The 16,323-nt window shown below is 34.2% G+C and overlaps 1 long non-coding RNA gene across 1 annotated transcript; it reads left to right on the forward strand.

Moving 5' to 3' along the window:
* The first annotated feature begins 13,380 nt into the window (after positions 1-13,380).
* Positions 13,381-14,766, forward strand: LOC146923294 (uncharacterized). Its single transcript, XR_015012883.1, has 2 exons — positions 13,381-14,214; positions 14,329-14,766. It is a non-coding gene; the product is annotated as an uncharacterized LOC146923294 (long non-coding RNA).
* Positions 14,767-16,323: the final 1,557 nt, after the last annotated feature.

Below are 16,323 nucleotides of genomic sequence, written 5' to 3' on the forward strand. Positions count from 1 at the left end.
CAGTGTCATCACCTCATGAGTCTTCTGCTCATCCTTTCCATCCAAAGTCGTGATCAAGTTCTCAGCCTCATAGTATCTAGTCTTCCACTGATGCTTCTCCCGACTCTCCATAGCTAGATGCTCCTTATACATCTCCTGAGTAGGTGGAAGTAGAGGCAAAGGCTTGGCAGGAATAGATGCAGACACATATCTCATAGAAGGGTAAGGCATACCAATCTCCTCAACTTGGTTTATCACCCACTGTGTATAGGCCTCATGAGAAACACCGGACCTTACACCCATATGCTTCACTTCTTTCTTCCGAAGCTTGGACCAAGCTTCCATGAAATCCTCTCTTATTCCCGTGGGTGCATTGGAGTAGTGGAAGAAGTAAGGAGATGTAGCAAGATTGATGGGCTTTTCCTTCATCGGGAAACCAAATTGTCGCAAGGCGAGCTCCGGGTTATAGTTGATTCCACCCCGGGTACCAAGAAGAGGTACATTAAGAAACTTCCCACCACCAAAGATGATTTCCTTGACTCTAGAAGCTGGAGTGAGCCAAACCACTTCATTGGGAGTGAGAGCCATAATCCTTTGTGAAATAGTCCAATTCTCTGGATTATCAAGGAAAGACTTCGGTAGGTGCAAAATAAACCACCTATAGAGAAGAGGCACACAACAAAGAATGTATCCACGACCCTTGCCGGATCGATCATGGATAGCATGGTATGTGTCAGCTAGCAAAGTAGGAACCAGATTCTTGGAGCGGAAAATCATAATAGCATTCATATCCACGAAGTTATCAAGATTTGGAAAGAGAATAAGCCCATAGATGAGGAGTGCAAGAATAGCCTCAAGAGTGTCTTGACAAGTGGTTTTGAGGTTGGCTTTGTCAAGAAGATACTCTGAAGTGAACCCTCGGATGTGAGCCTTAGTGACAAGATTCTTGGAGACATCGGTGGTCTTGAGATAGAGATCTTTAGCAATAACCAATGGAGTAGGAGGATTCTCAAGTCCCGCGAAGGGTACCCCCTTAGCAATAGATAGACCCATCAAGCAAGAATAAGCCTCTAAAGTAGGCACAACTGAAAGTCGGGAAAAGTGAAGCACCGATAGTCCCGATCATAGAATTCCACTAGAGTGTGCACAAGCTTCTCATCCACATTAGTCTGGAGAATAGTAAGTAAAGCCCCGTAACGATGTCGGAAACCAGTCGTATCCTCGATCTTGAGTGCCAAATCTCTCAAACTAGCCAAATCCACCTCCTTGAACTTGTAGGACTTAGTCTTTCCCATTCCTACAATGTTTACAAATTCAATTTGTCTAAGCCCTTCGATAACAATGCATGGAAAAAGTTTATGCATGTATGCATGTATGCATGAATGCATGATTATGTTCAAGTTCGGAGAAAACATGGTGGGTTGAAGTTCAAAGTTGAGAAGTCATGGGTGGACACGGTGTCCGGTGAAACTAGGGCTTTAAGATAATAGTAACCGGGTTCTAAAAAGGCTCCCAAGTTGCAACCTCTCCGACGTATATCATGGTGTCACGAGACAACACTCGCTCCATGATTATGAGTAAGAAGGTCTAACTTGAGTGTAGTATCACGTGACGACTAAAACTCGAGACAACAATCGGTTTAGCCTCCGCACTACGTCCTAGAAAATGGCCATGGTTGGGTTTGGTTATCTACGGTTCATAGCGTCATAGAGCAATTAGAAGTAAAGTGCCTAAACGCGACAACACGCGCCGACAACATCACCCCAAAATGCCTCAGCTATGTGGGATTGATCGCATAATCCAAAACACGAGGCAACCCCCGGAATGAATTGTCGATTATATCCCTCCTAAATCCTAAGTTCACTCAGCCCGGGTGCAGGACTTTTGATATTCTCACCCCACACGTTTGCAAGAATTTAAACATTTATTCACATAGGAGAGCAAGTAAAAGAAACAAGTAAAAACGAAGCGCAAGCGTGGAAATAAAGACTAGGCGTAACTCTCGAATCTCCCCAGTGAAGTCGCCAGCTGTTTTATCTTGGTTTTTCGGGTGTCAAACATTGATTATGTTCGAACCTTATTAACCGGTGATATCTCATTTTTTCTTGGCAAGGGAAAAAATAAGCAAAACCCTTGAGAATCGAGGTCCGGGAGTTGTTTTCGCTACGGGAAGGTGTTAGGCACCCATAACGACTATAGTAACCTATAGGAACCGTCTTTACTTTCTACGCGCGCGCTTTACTTTTAAATGCTATTTTGAAAAGTGATGTTAAGCCTAAGAGTTTTCTAAGTGAAGAATTGGAGGGAGAAGAAAGCGTTTGAATTTTTATTTTATTTGAATTGAAGGAATTTTGATTCATTGCCTACGTACCCGTTTAAGGGATCAAATCCACCGTAGTTCTCTCAAAAATGTTTTTGTTTTTGTTGGTTGATTTTAAATTTGAAAATTGGAATTTTTAAGAATGGAGATTGAGAGGCCTTAAAGGCATGAGACTTTAAGAAAAAAGTGAGGTTTGATTAGTGATTTTGGAAAAAATGAAAGTCAAGGTATGATTAAAATTCATTAAATTTGATTAAGAAAAAAAGAGAAAATCAATGGGGTTTTGGACCCCAAGGTTTATTAAGAAAATGGTTTGAGTGATATTTATTCATACTTTTTTTGTTTGGAAAATTGATTTTTCTAAGTATAAATCCTAGGCATTCATCTAAACATACAATCTTAAACATACATCTAAACATGCATAACCTAGGCATACATCTAAAGTGGGGTGTGTGCATGTGTCGGTGCTTGTGTCGGTGTACATTATTAGAGTCCATTGTCCTTTACATCATTGGCCTAGATACATTCTATGGTCTTGCAAGAAATTAAAATTGCATAAAAGTAAAGTATAAAAATTCCTAAATCTTTACATGTCAAGTCTTGGTGAAAATTAAATTGCAAGAGAATGAAGATGGATGTGAGATGAGATAGGGATGTCTATGGAATGCTTATGAAACAAGAAATAAAAGGTTAGTAGCACAATGTAGAGGAATATCATGAATATTATAGCAATCAAAAGACTCTAAACAAGCAACTAGAATTGACAAAGAAAAGATGCTAAATATACCCAAAAATTTACTACAAAATGATGGCAAATGTGGAGCCTATAATTTCTACATTATGGCCAATTTTATAGAGTATTCTTCCTTCAGCCATAACATGGAAATCAAATGGAAACAACAAGCCAAGAAATCATAGCAAGATTTTAGGTGTATTTATCACTTTATTTCTAACAAAAATCAAGTTACTTAAAGCACAAGATACCAAGAATTCACCACACAAATCAAGGTAATTGCATACATTTCAGAGGTAAAAGATTCAACATATTTGATATCAAGAAACATTATCAAGATAAAAAACACATGAGCAATTTTTGGAGGTTTTTCACACAATTTGATCAAAAGAAAAATATTAAACTAACAAGAATATCAAGACACATCTCCATATACTTTCAGTTCAAAATTAACATGTAAAATCATTCAAGAACAACTAAAACTATCAAGAAACACATGATGATTTTTGGGGATTTTTATGAAAAAAAATTTAGACAAGCAGGGGTGTAATTATTAAACAAAAGTGTGAAAATAGCAAGAAAATACGTAAGACATAGAAAACCAATGGGCTTAAGGCCCAAACCCAAACACAGGCTGGGTCTGGATCATCCAGAAGGCCTCTGAAGCGTTGGATCAACCCAGGAGGCAAAACCCTAGATCTGACGGTGGCAATCAAGGTTCAGGAGTGAACCAGACTGGTTCAGGTGAACCGGTCTGGTTCACGTCCTTATAAAAACACAAAGACCAGCCCACAATTCATTCCTCTCTTCTCATTCTCTCTCTAACTTCTCTCTCCCTCTAAGAGCTCTGCAAATAGCTCGCCGGAGAGGATGAATGTTGGTCGGAAAGTTCATCTTCTCCGGTACTACTTCCAGATTCCGATGAACATGAAACCCTAACGTTTTTAATGAAAGGAAACACCATGATACTCGTTTTTTCGTTCTCTTTCTGAATCTTTCCTTGTTTCTTGTGAAAAACTCGTAGATCTTTCTAGATCTACACCTTTATGGTTCGGTTAGGTTGAAACTTACGAGGAACGAGTCCAAACGAGGCTATGGTGTTTGTTTTACGGTGTAAATCTTCTTCTCTTCCTCTATTTACAAACGTTTTCAAAGAAAAACGAGGAGAGATACGAAGATCCACACCGTTTCGCTTTGATCTGACTTCGCTGATGTATTTTTAAAAAAAAACAGAGGAGTTTGAACGTGTTTACCTGTTGATGATTGGAGAAAGGGAGAAGACGGGAATACTTCGATCTTCCTTTCGTCTCTTGATTTCTGAACCCTAACTGTTTCGATTTCCTCGCAGATTTGAGATCCTCTCACTGTTGTTCTTCGATTTGGTACTTGATTCGAAACCCTAGGGTTTTGGATTAGATCGAATTGAACTTTGAACCGTTTTTGCTGCAGGTTTCTCTTCGTATTCTCTGATTCTTCAATTTCTCTTCTTCTCCTCTTCAATTTCCTTTCTGTGATCGCGTCCTTACGCTTGAATTGCAGGAAGAATTTTTACGGTTCAATGATGAAGATTACGCAAGTAATCACTGAGAACCTTGCTGAATCCGAAAATATTTTGTTGAATTGAAAGCATTTTGCTTCGATCTTTTGAAACTTGTGTGGATTTTGTGTATTTTGTGATGAATTTGTGAACTTGTGTCTGTTTTGGATGAATCTGGAAACGGTTACGGTGGTTTTAGTGGCGGAGGAGTTTGTTAGGGTTCTGGTAGTGGTGGCGCGTGGGAAGAGAGAATGGTGACTGTGTTTGTGATGAGTTGGCCTCTCTGGAATGGTGATTCTTTCTGACTTTGACCTGAGTTGGCACTGTTTTATAGGTGCCAAGTGTTCCCCTTGCCCAATAAAATGTTGCCACGTGCCCTTGGACTAAGCTTGGACTAAAATGAATAAAGGACTGATCTGCAATTTTTAAATCTTTGGGACCAAACTGCAATTTTGACAAATTGGACTAATATGCAATTTTAAGACTTAAGAGGACTAAAATGTAAATTGAAAGAGACTTTTTAAAGAGAAAAAAAATAAAATGAAAAGAAGGACCTAAGTGTAATTTTCGAAACTTGGAGGACTTGAAATGCAATTTTAGGAATTTTAGGACTAAAATGAAAAAGTTAAAATAAAATTGAATTAAAATTTGGTAAATGGGAAACAACGTAAAGTGAAACCAATAAAAGACACAAAATGGACTAAAACGAACCAACTACTTGAATGAGGTACTTTAAAGTAACCTCTCTCTGTCGAAATTTCGTGTGAAATGACCAAAATGCCCTTCGGGATCAAAACGACTCAAAAATGACTCAGATGCAATTTTAAGATGGATTTTTAACAGGAAATTAAAGCAAAAGCTTATACAAGCAAAATTAAAAGACTCAGAGACAATTTTTGGAAATTACACAGAGTTTTAACACATGAAAAGACCAAAATGCCCCTAGGGGCTAAACTGACTCAAAATGACTTCAAATGCAATTTTTGAAATGGATTTTGACATGGAATTGAAATAAAAACTTATTCAAACAATTGAAAAGACTCAAGCAATTTTTAAAGGACTAAAATGAGCTTGGACACAGGAAATGACTAAAATACCCTTTTACATGAATTTTGCAAGTAATATTGAAATAAAATGCAGAGAAAGATGTAATTGATCAGAGACAGTTCAAATGACTTGAAATGCAAGAAAAGAGGAATGGAGCTAGTATTTTTAGGTCCAAAATTAGGGTATAACAAGAGGTACACCCCCACTATATAAACACTAGTAATGTGTGTGTTCCATCCGATGTGGGACTTCCACTTTTTTCAATTCACACAACACTAGTTCTACCCAACATGGGAATTTGTGTTTAGTCTTTTTACTCAATTTCCACACATGTTCCAACAATCCCCCACTTGAATTTAAAAAATGGTTTCAGAAATAATGTCAAAGACGTCTCCATAAGATTTGCTAGTAAACAAAGGTGTCGCCTACAACTTGAACCTTTGCATAGCGGATAATATTCCGATTTAACAAGAGTTGCTTATAGCATTGAACTCTATCTCAGACATAGAATCCGCACACAAACCTTTTCTAAGGTGTATTCTAAAAGCCCGTGCGTTTATGGCCCTGCACATCTATCCCAGTTTTAACGGACGCTCTAGGTATTCTGCCCCGAATTCCATAAGAACCGGCCTTAGTTCCACATTCGTATAGGTGAGTCTATCAAGAGTAATCCTGTAGCTATGTACTCTGTAACACCCCGTTTTTCCCAACTTTAAAATTTCATTTAAAATCAGAGTATTTTGATCACAAACGGAATGTCACATACTTCATTTAAATCATAAAATGGATAATAATAATTATCCTTCAAATTCAACATCATGAAAATCGTAAAACTGTTGCAGCGGAAAATAGTTCAACATTTAAAAGTCTTGGCACGCAGGCCTTATTGGAAAATCTCATAAATTAGTTCATAAAAGAGACACGTAAGGAATAGAAGTAAAAGCAAGCCCCCATCCCGTTACGTATCAGAGCACCTAGACACCAAGTGAGGAGTCCACTCACGAACGCCTCTAATCTTTATTACCTGCACATTACCCATGGTCGAGGCAACATATACGCAGAAGGGGTGAGATTTCATAATCAATACATTAAGCATATAATCCAATAAAATGCATTTAACAAGTTAAACATTAATAACATCTCAACAATTAACACTTAGCATATTTTTCATTTAATAACAAATACAATCATCAAATACTATTACTAATTTTCATCTCAAATCATAATCAACTTAACACTCAACTTGACGACACAACTCATCTTTGACCATGCAACTCTATCAACTCAACAACAGCTTAACAACTTAGACCATCATGAAACTTCTTGATATGCAAATGCATGTGGTACCAATCAACTACAAAAAAATGAGCATAATAGGCTCTTCAACGTGTGAGCACAAAGGCTGCCGGGCCTAAAGCCCCCAACTTTAATGAGCACAAAGGCTGCCGGGCCTAAAGCCCCCAACTTTAATGAGTATGCAATGAACTCAAACTTCCAACAACTTAGACAACAACATGAATAACTCATACGACTCATAATCATGGACAACTCCTTAGATCTTTACAACTTAGACCGACTCTTGCAACTTTTATGACATTCAGGTCAGTCAACAGGAAATAGCAACGTAGGCAGCACATAAACAGTTCTAAAATATCACATCAACATTAAAGAGTGGATCGCATCAATATAAACATCATAAATAATCCAAATAGTACATATATAACAATGTCACATTAATATTAATCTCAGTCATCTTAATTAAGCTTCTTGGACAGTTTACAACTTCTTAACAACTTACATTTCCAACTCAAGGGTCATCTCAAGACTTTACGTGCGAAAAATCACAAGAAACAATTTTGGGCAGAATGGGGTAACTGCTCGCCGTGGCGAGTAGGCTTGCTTGCAATGGCGAGTTGCCTTGCTCGCGAGGCGAGCTCACTTGCTCGCAACGGCGAGCAAAACATAGCTCCTGGACCTCCTTTTCTCTCTCTGCTCGCGGTGGCGAGTGATTCAGCTCGCGAGGCGAGCGACGGTTCTACAGTAATCGAGCAGATTTTAGAAATTCTCAATTTTTCATCTAATCTCTTGATTCTAACCACTAAACAGCCTCTAATAACCATCTTATGAATCATCTAAGGTCTATACATCATTTTTACATCAATCTAACATCTGTTCATGATTCAATCATCAAAATTAATCTTAAACCTAATTCCCAATTCTCACCAAAACTTAACCTAATCATGCTAAATTCATTCTAAAGAATTATACCCTTAATAATATTGAAAATTAGTCTCACCCTTACCTGGTAATAGCAGAATCGCAGCCCTCCCTTGGTTCTTCTCTCTTTCTGACTTTTCTCCATTTTTTCTCCAAAAATGTTTCACGCACGTTGTAAAACTAATTCTCACAACCTAAACCTTCTATTTATAATACTTGTATTACTCTTCTCACCACTTAACTTACTCACCTCACAACACAACCCCGCTTTTAATATTTTTATTTTATTTCTCATATCTTATTTTATTTAATAATAAAATAAGTCACACCAACATAACAACTTCACAACATCATATAATTCACACATCTCAATCACTTAAATCATAAATCATATAAGCATATATTTATAAATATACTCTAAACTTCATCGAATTAATTAAATAATTAAGACGGGCGTTACATACTCCACTCCACATAGAGTATAGATCTCATTAAGAGTTTCTATTATCTCATCCTTCTGTCACTGCAGGAATCATGCTTTCTACTTTTCTCATAGCATGTTCTATCACTCATGACTTGTTATTACCAATTGAACCTATTTCTTGGGATCTCCAGTCAGTTAGGTCGGGTTACCATCACTCGTGACCTTTGGGCATTAGTCCCATCCTATTGGATGTGTTTAGGACTTTCTTAGTTATTCCTTTCGTCAAAGGATCAACTAATTCTTCATCAGTACGTACATGATCAACTTTAACAGTTCCTTTTGAGAGTATCTAGCTCTCTAATTCTTTATGTGTTCGTGCCTTAATAATCGTCTCTTGCCATTGTAGTAACGATTCTCAATTTTTTGTAATGGCTGCAGTACTATCACAATGAATTAACACTTATGGAAACAGTTTTACCCACTAAGGGTTCTCAACTAGCAAGCATCTTATCAACTTGCCTCTTCACTAGTTTTCTCTAGTGTTCTCATCTCAGATTCATTCCATAGTGGACTGAGTCAATATCATTTGTTTCAACAAATAACTCCTCCAATGATGCTCAATATGCAGTCACTGGTCGCTTTAAGACTCATCTGAAGGATGTTCAATTTTGTATATTGTACCATTCATGTACAATATGATACTTCTCATTTGTATCTTGTACCATTCAAGTACAATAGGATACTTCTCATAATGTAATTCTAGAATCATAATCTTCTTAAGGCACCTCATGACTCTTTCAATAGCATGTCAATGCTTCTCATCCGTCTAATAGTAAACTTGAACAAAAGTCTCACGACGTGGCCAACGTTGAGTCTAATACATTCAATGGCATATTTTATTTGTCTAACATCATCTCAAGTGTTCTTATAAAATTTTACACTTTGATCATAAGGTGTGCTTGCAAGTTTACAGTCAAATAATTACATTTTCTTAAGATATTCTCAACTTTGTGAGATTCATCAGAAAAGTTCTCTTTTCTGGTCTAGTAATCTTGAAATCAAGAATTACTTCAACTTTGTCTAGGTCTTTCTTATCAATGTTATTGATAAACAATGATTCACATAATTCGTAATATGATAATTCATAATATGAATCTTTAAACCAAATATGAGCAAGTCGTCTTCATAGAGACATATGATCGTGCACATATTATTTCCATATTTGTTGTAAATATATTTGTCACTTTCATTCACTTTATACTCATTTGATAACATTAGAATGTCAAATTTTCCATATTATTCCTTAGGAGTTTATTTTAGACCTTACAAAGAATTATCTAACTTACAGACCTTGTTTTCTTGTCCATGAATCACAAAACCTTCAGGTTGTTCGATATAGATTTCTTCTTCTAGTTCACCATAAAAAAGGCAACTTTCACATCCATTTGGAGTACTATCGAGTTATGAACAGCGGCTAAAGGGACTAGTACCCTTATGGATATGATTCTAGTGACTGGTGAATGAATGTCGAAGAAGTCTATATTTTTCTCTGTCTAAAACCTTTTACTACAAGGAGAGCCTTGTATTCATCAACTGTTCCATCAGGTTTTACTTTCCTTTTCCGAAATCCAAATACAACCGATTGGTTTTGCAACTATGAGGCAAGTCAACCAAGTGTCATGTTTTGTTAGACTCTAGAAAATCCATTTCATCGTTTATTGTTTCTTGCCATAATTCAGTATCCAATGAGGATATAGATTCTTTAAGGCTTAATGGATCTTCTTCGAATGTATAAACCATAAGGTCCATACTCTTTTGCAATTCTTGCTTTCTTACCTCTTCGAGGTTCTATAACATCATGTACGATGTTCTCATAACTATTTCTGATTACTGAAATATGATCAGATATAGTGCCCCCACTAGTTCTTAATATACAAGGGGAATTTAATTTACCCCCAGTAGTGCCCCCACTATTCTTTAGTTTACAGGGGTACTTACTTCATAGAAATCAGCATCGTTTCACTTTATGACCACTTTAGCATTTAGGGAAATAAAACCTTTAAGCTCCCCTAATTATAGCATACCCAATGAATACACATTAACAGGCTCTACTAGTGAGTTTAACTCTCTTGGGTTCGAAATCCAAACTTATGTCAGACAATCCCAAGTTAAAAAAATAAGACAAGTTGGATTGTCTTTTCTTCAAAAAAAATTTAATTAGAATTTTTGTTCATAAACTTGGGTACTCTAGCCAACATAAATTTCAATTTTCGTTAAAGAAATTGAACACATCAAGCATATCAATTTTATTTTTAAAAATTTGCAGTCATCAATAAATATGATAAAATATCATTTTATCATTTCTAGGTTATGTGCCATCAAGTTCGCACATATCATAATTTATTAAGTTTAGAGATTCAAATTCTCTAAACACTGATTTATATGAACTTTTGGTTCATTTATCTTGACTGCAAAAAATAAAATTGTCTAATCATATAACTTTGGAATTAAGTTCAAGTTACTCAAGTATAAAATTAAACGCTCGTTCACATAATAAGTTTTGATATGTCAAATATTAAAATCACACAACTTATAAAATATAAGGAGAATTTAATTTTGAACATACCATCAAAGGCGCAATCTTTTTTTTCCACAAGAATGCATGGTACACAAGTCTCTCTTTAAGTCTGATTCAACTCAGTCTTATTCAGTAGAAATCTGAAATTCATATTCTTTCTTACTTCATATCTCCAATGCCAACAACTTTAATGGTGTTATAATATTATAACAACATTTTCTTATTTCCAGCAATAACATATGTTTTGAACATAGCATAATCATAGCAAATATGGCGCGATGCGCTAATGTTTATCCATCATTCACTTAATTCATCAACTAGAATGATTTAACTAGTTATATCAGTAAATTTCTCTTTGGTCATGTTAGGCTACAAAGCAGCACTTGACATGTTCATATAATTGTGTGACATATGACATGGGTTCTCACAATTGTATTAAAAATAAATTGTGAACCAATATCAATTCTTGATGGTGGCTGCTGATTTTCACTTAGGATCTTTTTGGGTTCCTATTCCCTTGGCAATTAGAGTTATTTATTCATAGTGCGGTTTTGATTTTTGAAAATAAATTTCAAACAGATTCAAAGTAGCATATGTGAATTTCGTTAGTGTTGTTGTTATAACAACAAGCACTTCATTGTTTCAGTCGAAAGATGTATTTCTATAGCTTGATTCATCCTTCTTGTACTTATGGACAACGAAACCTCAATAAGTAATTTCTTCGTTAGACATAGTAGTCGAATCATCTTAAAATTGTTGTTTTTGGATTCCCAAACTATTGTATTTTGGTTTTCCAAATTCTATTTTCTACCAAAGTTGTTACTAGGTTGAGTCACGACCAGGTCGCTCTCTTTAAGACGTTTTGTGGCACTGCCCAAAATTATGCAAGGCAGACTATCAACCACGCCGCCTCCAGGATAAAACAAGCACAACTACAACTGTGCGGTTAACTACTGCACTGTAGAAAACCGTTCGAGAATTACACCTTCAATATGGTACTAAGACCACTCTTTTAATACTGAAACCAATATGGTATTATAACCACTCTATTATGCTGTTGAGACCGCTCAAATATGGTGTTACCACCATTCTAAATTTTAACATCTCCAAATATTAATATGGTATTTCAACCACTCAAATATGGTGCTACGACCATTCTAACATCTAACTTCTCCATGAATTGAAGAAGAATATATATGTTTAATTAAGATCATTCTTATTATACCGAAAATGGACTATGATCTTAAAATATTATTTATTCTAAAAAGACATAAATAATTGAAGGGACTATGCTCTTAAAACCCTTCTTGATTCCGAAGGGACAATATACCGAAAAGGGACTATATGGTCTTAAGAACACTCTTAATTCCGAAGGGACAGAAAGGAGTAGAAAAAGGAGAAGGACTTGTCATCACAAGTCGAAGGAGGGAGAAGAGAGGAAAGACACAGAAAGCATCTACTATGAATTTCGGTGTGTAGATTGCACCGTGTGAGCTCTCTATTTATAGAGAAAATTCACAACTAATAAGTGAGAAACTTTGCGAACAAGTAATACATTACTTTGTGATTAAGTAACTCACATATTAGATCTAGTACAAAAATATATTATATTATGTACCAAAATATATTTCAGATCAAGTACTAAAATATATTAGATTGTCTACCCAAATATTTCAGATTGTGTTCCAAAATATTCTAGATTGCGTTCCAAAATATTTTAGCACTAAGAAAACACTTTCTAATAATGATTAAATTAATTACTTAATTTATCATTTCCAAATAATAAAATATATATCAATATATATTTTTTTTTCCTCTAATGCTTACTTTGTTCACATAATTATTTACCCCTATTAGAGGTACACCCCCACTATATAAACACTACTAATGTGTGTGTTCTATCCGATACGGGACTTTCACTTTTTTCAATTCACACAACACTAGTTCTACCCAACATGGGAATTTGTGTTTAGTCTTTTAACTCAATTTCCACACATGTTCTAACATTAGCTATAGACATTTTATATATAGCATAGGGGTCACATGCCCCTTATCATTTGTTAATATACACATAACCAGATGGCTTTAAGGAATATCAATTAAGATTTAAGGATTAATTACAAAACTCTAACATTTAGGCGGCTAAGTAGTTTTTTCTATAAATCAATCAAAATTATGAAATGTGAATAAAAAATATTACAATATTTCAGTTCTTACAAGAACTATAAATGTTTCATGAGTTGGTGTATGAAAAAAAATACACCTTGGTTTCAAGTGTGTCGAAATTTGGTGTATTTTTTTTATTTATTACTCCTACCGGTTCTTATGAATAAATACCATTTGCGTATCTGTTTTTTGGTTGAGTTGCTGAACCTTCAAATATTTTTTTAATAAAAAATGTGTTATAAAATACACATCCAGTTTTTTTTTTTTTACCAAAGAAAAATGTGTATTTTAGTTTTTTTTTTTTGGAAATTCAACGATTTTATCAAAAACAAAAACTAATCGCATAGTACACTCTACTTATGAATTCTCGACCCAATCATACATTATTCAAAAAAATAATTTTACATTGGGCTAACAAGATAATTTTACTTTTATTGTCATTGAATATCCTTTTCTTGGTGCGAACCTTCCGGAAAAAGGGGTCATGGTAATCCGGATTTTGGTTGTGAGGTAAGTATAGTCTGACAAGAATGGTTCCACCTAGAAATTAAACTCGGATTCTACCGAACGATTCGTCCTTTGGTGGAGTTCATTAACTACTTGAGCTCAGTTGCTTAAATATTAGTCAAAAGGAATAAATTTTAATTATTACTCCCTCCGTTTCAAAATACATGTTCAAGTCAACCATTTCACATATGCCAATGCACAATTTTGACCGTTAATATCTTTAATTATCTAAAATAAAAAATTATAAAAATTTAATATTTTGAAAATATTTGTCGAGACAAATCAAACAACATCTTACATGCTAATATTTGTATTTATACATTAGTTAAAAAGTATGGTCAAAGTAAGTCAAGTGAATAGTGCACATTGCAAAAATTGGACATGTATTTTGTAACGGAGGGAGTAGTAAGTTTTTCATTTGACCTCTTTATGTGTGTTAATGGAACAAACACAACACATTGATATACTTAAGAGATAATTAATAATGATATATTATAATTTTATGAAGGGTTTTTACAACTTCATAAGTGCTAAGACTATTAAATTATTTTTAAGAGAGCATGAACAATATAAATAGAACAAATCGATCATATTCGAATTTTTTACATGCAAACAAGAAAAAATATGGTTCAAATTCTAAAGTTTGTTTATGCTATGATTCTATTCATTTCCATAGTATTTCTCGTCAGAACAAAACTGAGTGACAGTAAGTCATTTTTTTCATTCTTTTCAAAATTGCCTTCTTTACTTTATAGTTTGTACACAATCTTTTAACATATTTTAGTGACATTATTTTATTACTATCTTTTTTTCTTTATAGTTTATGAAGAATGTGAAACCGATGACTATTGTCCAAAATATAGGGACTTGTTATATGTTTTTAAGTGCATTGATAAAAGATGTGAATTGGTAGAAGCACATGTATGATTCTATGAGTTTCAAACCATGGAGAGTGCAAAAACATACTACGAAGGAGAATGGGTTATAATGTCAAAGAAAACAAAGTAAAATATGACATAATATTTCATGAATTGTCGTTTGGTTATTATGTTAGCACTCTATAATTTAATTTAATTTTTCTAATCTCATGAACCTTGTAGTTATGGTGTGTTACTCTAAGATAGTTTTAAGGTAGTAAAGATTATTTTTTATATTGTCTTCTTCTCTCATAATTTTGTAGGTATCATCATGGCATATCACACCTTTTAAAAATAACTTTAGTAGTTGGGTGTATAAATAAATTTTACCTTACTTCAAAGCCTTTTTAATTTATGCATGTCATAATATATAAATACATTAGATGTCTTGTTGAGCTTTAGAAGATATGAAAAACAATTCAATTTGCAAACACTTTAATTTATATTTGTAGGATTTTAGTGGATATAAAAAACTAGAATATTGTCACTAAAATTATAATAAGGTACTACAATAACAGTAAAAAAAGTTAATTATTTTATATTTTGTTGTCTCCATGAGATTGTCACTAATCTTTATTCAAAAACAAGCCTTTGGTGAGGTTTCAAGAAAATTTGACTAATCTTAATAACTTATTCAATTTTTTTTTTTTGTCAATGTAGTTTTGTTGGGATCACCATTACACTTCTCTTTAGATGAAATACATTTTACCCTTTCTCGACGTGACTAAGAAAAGAAAAAGCTCTGGCGAAATGAAAAACAATTTTTTTACTGTTCATTATATCTTACCTCACCAAACCACCAACAACCACCGGTCTCTGCCGCCTACTTTAAGAAGGTTTTTTTTTAACAAATCAAAATGATATATATATATATATATATATATATATATATATATATATATATATATATATATATATATATAAACAAAGACGTTGCAATTCCCCGCACAAGGTGTTTTAAGAAGGTCTTTGTTAATATATATATCATTTAATTTGATTAAACACGTGCTAAAACATATTTAAGTCAGTTAAACACGTGACATAAAACATGTTTGAGAGTTTTGTACATAAGTTATAGTTCTAAAATACCAAAATTGTTGTGTTGGATGTGGTGGTTGACGTTTGAACCAAACACCTCCATTTATGTGAGCTTTTTTTTTTTTTTTTTTAAGGATGTGAGCTTTTGTTATTTCGTTTATCAATAAAAAAAAAATGTAGAGTGTTTTCACCAAAATTGTAAAAAAAAAAAAAAAAAAACCACCGTTGTCCACGTATACATTTTCAATTCATTTTCCTATATATGTATGAATGAAAAGAGGGTCTCGCTAGTATAGTTTGCCTTAAAGACTAACTTATACCATAGGGTAGAGAATCTTTAGATTTTACTACTTGCATTTTCATCAATCCAAACATACATATTTACCGATCATGAACTTTCTTTTCTTTCTTGAGGTAATATTTTATTTAATATGAATAAAATAATTACCTTATCATTGTATTATATACCTTATCAAAACCCAACGTGAATAAAATAATTATTTCAATGTGAGTATTTTAAGAAATAAAATTTTCAAGTTTTTAATTGACCAAAAAACAAAGTTTCAAGTTGTTTGTGGGGTTGTTCAAAGGAAATTTAGATTGTCATTAAACCACTTGTTACTCCCTCCATCTTAAAGATTGGCATTTGACACACACTAAGAATTTACCAGGCAAGATTCACTCTTTAAAATCTCAGATTGATGTGATGGAGGCGAGGGGCGGGTTGAATGTTTTATTAGAGGATGAAGTGGCCGAACTGCACACTATGTCAACCGATCGTCACTCTTTATCCAGGGTAAATGCGAGTATCATGTGGCAGCAATCGAGGTTGTTATGGCTGCGCGAAGGAGATGCTAATT

This window comes from Medicago sativa, chromosome 5 (genome assembly GCF_051527215.1).
Source record: "Medicago sativa cultivar Bolivia chromosome 5, Bolivia_mono, whole genome shotgun sequence".
Classification (NCBI taxonomy): Eukaryota; Viridiplantae; Streptophyta; class Magnoliopsida; order Fabales; family Fabaceae; genus Medicago; species Medicago sativa.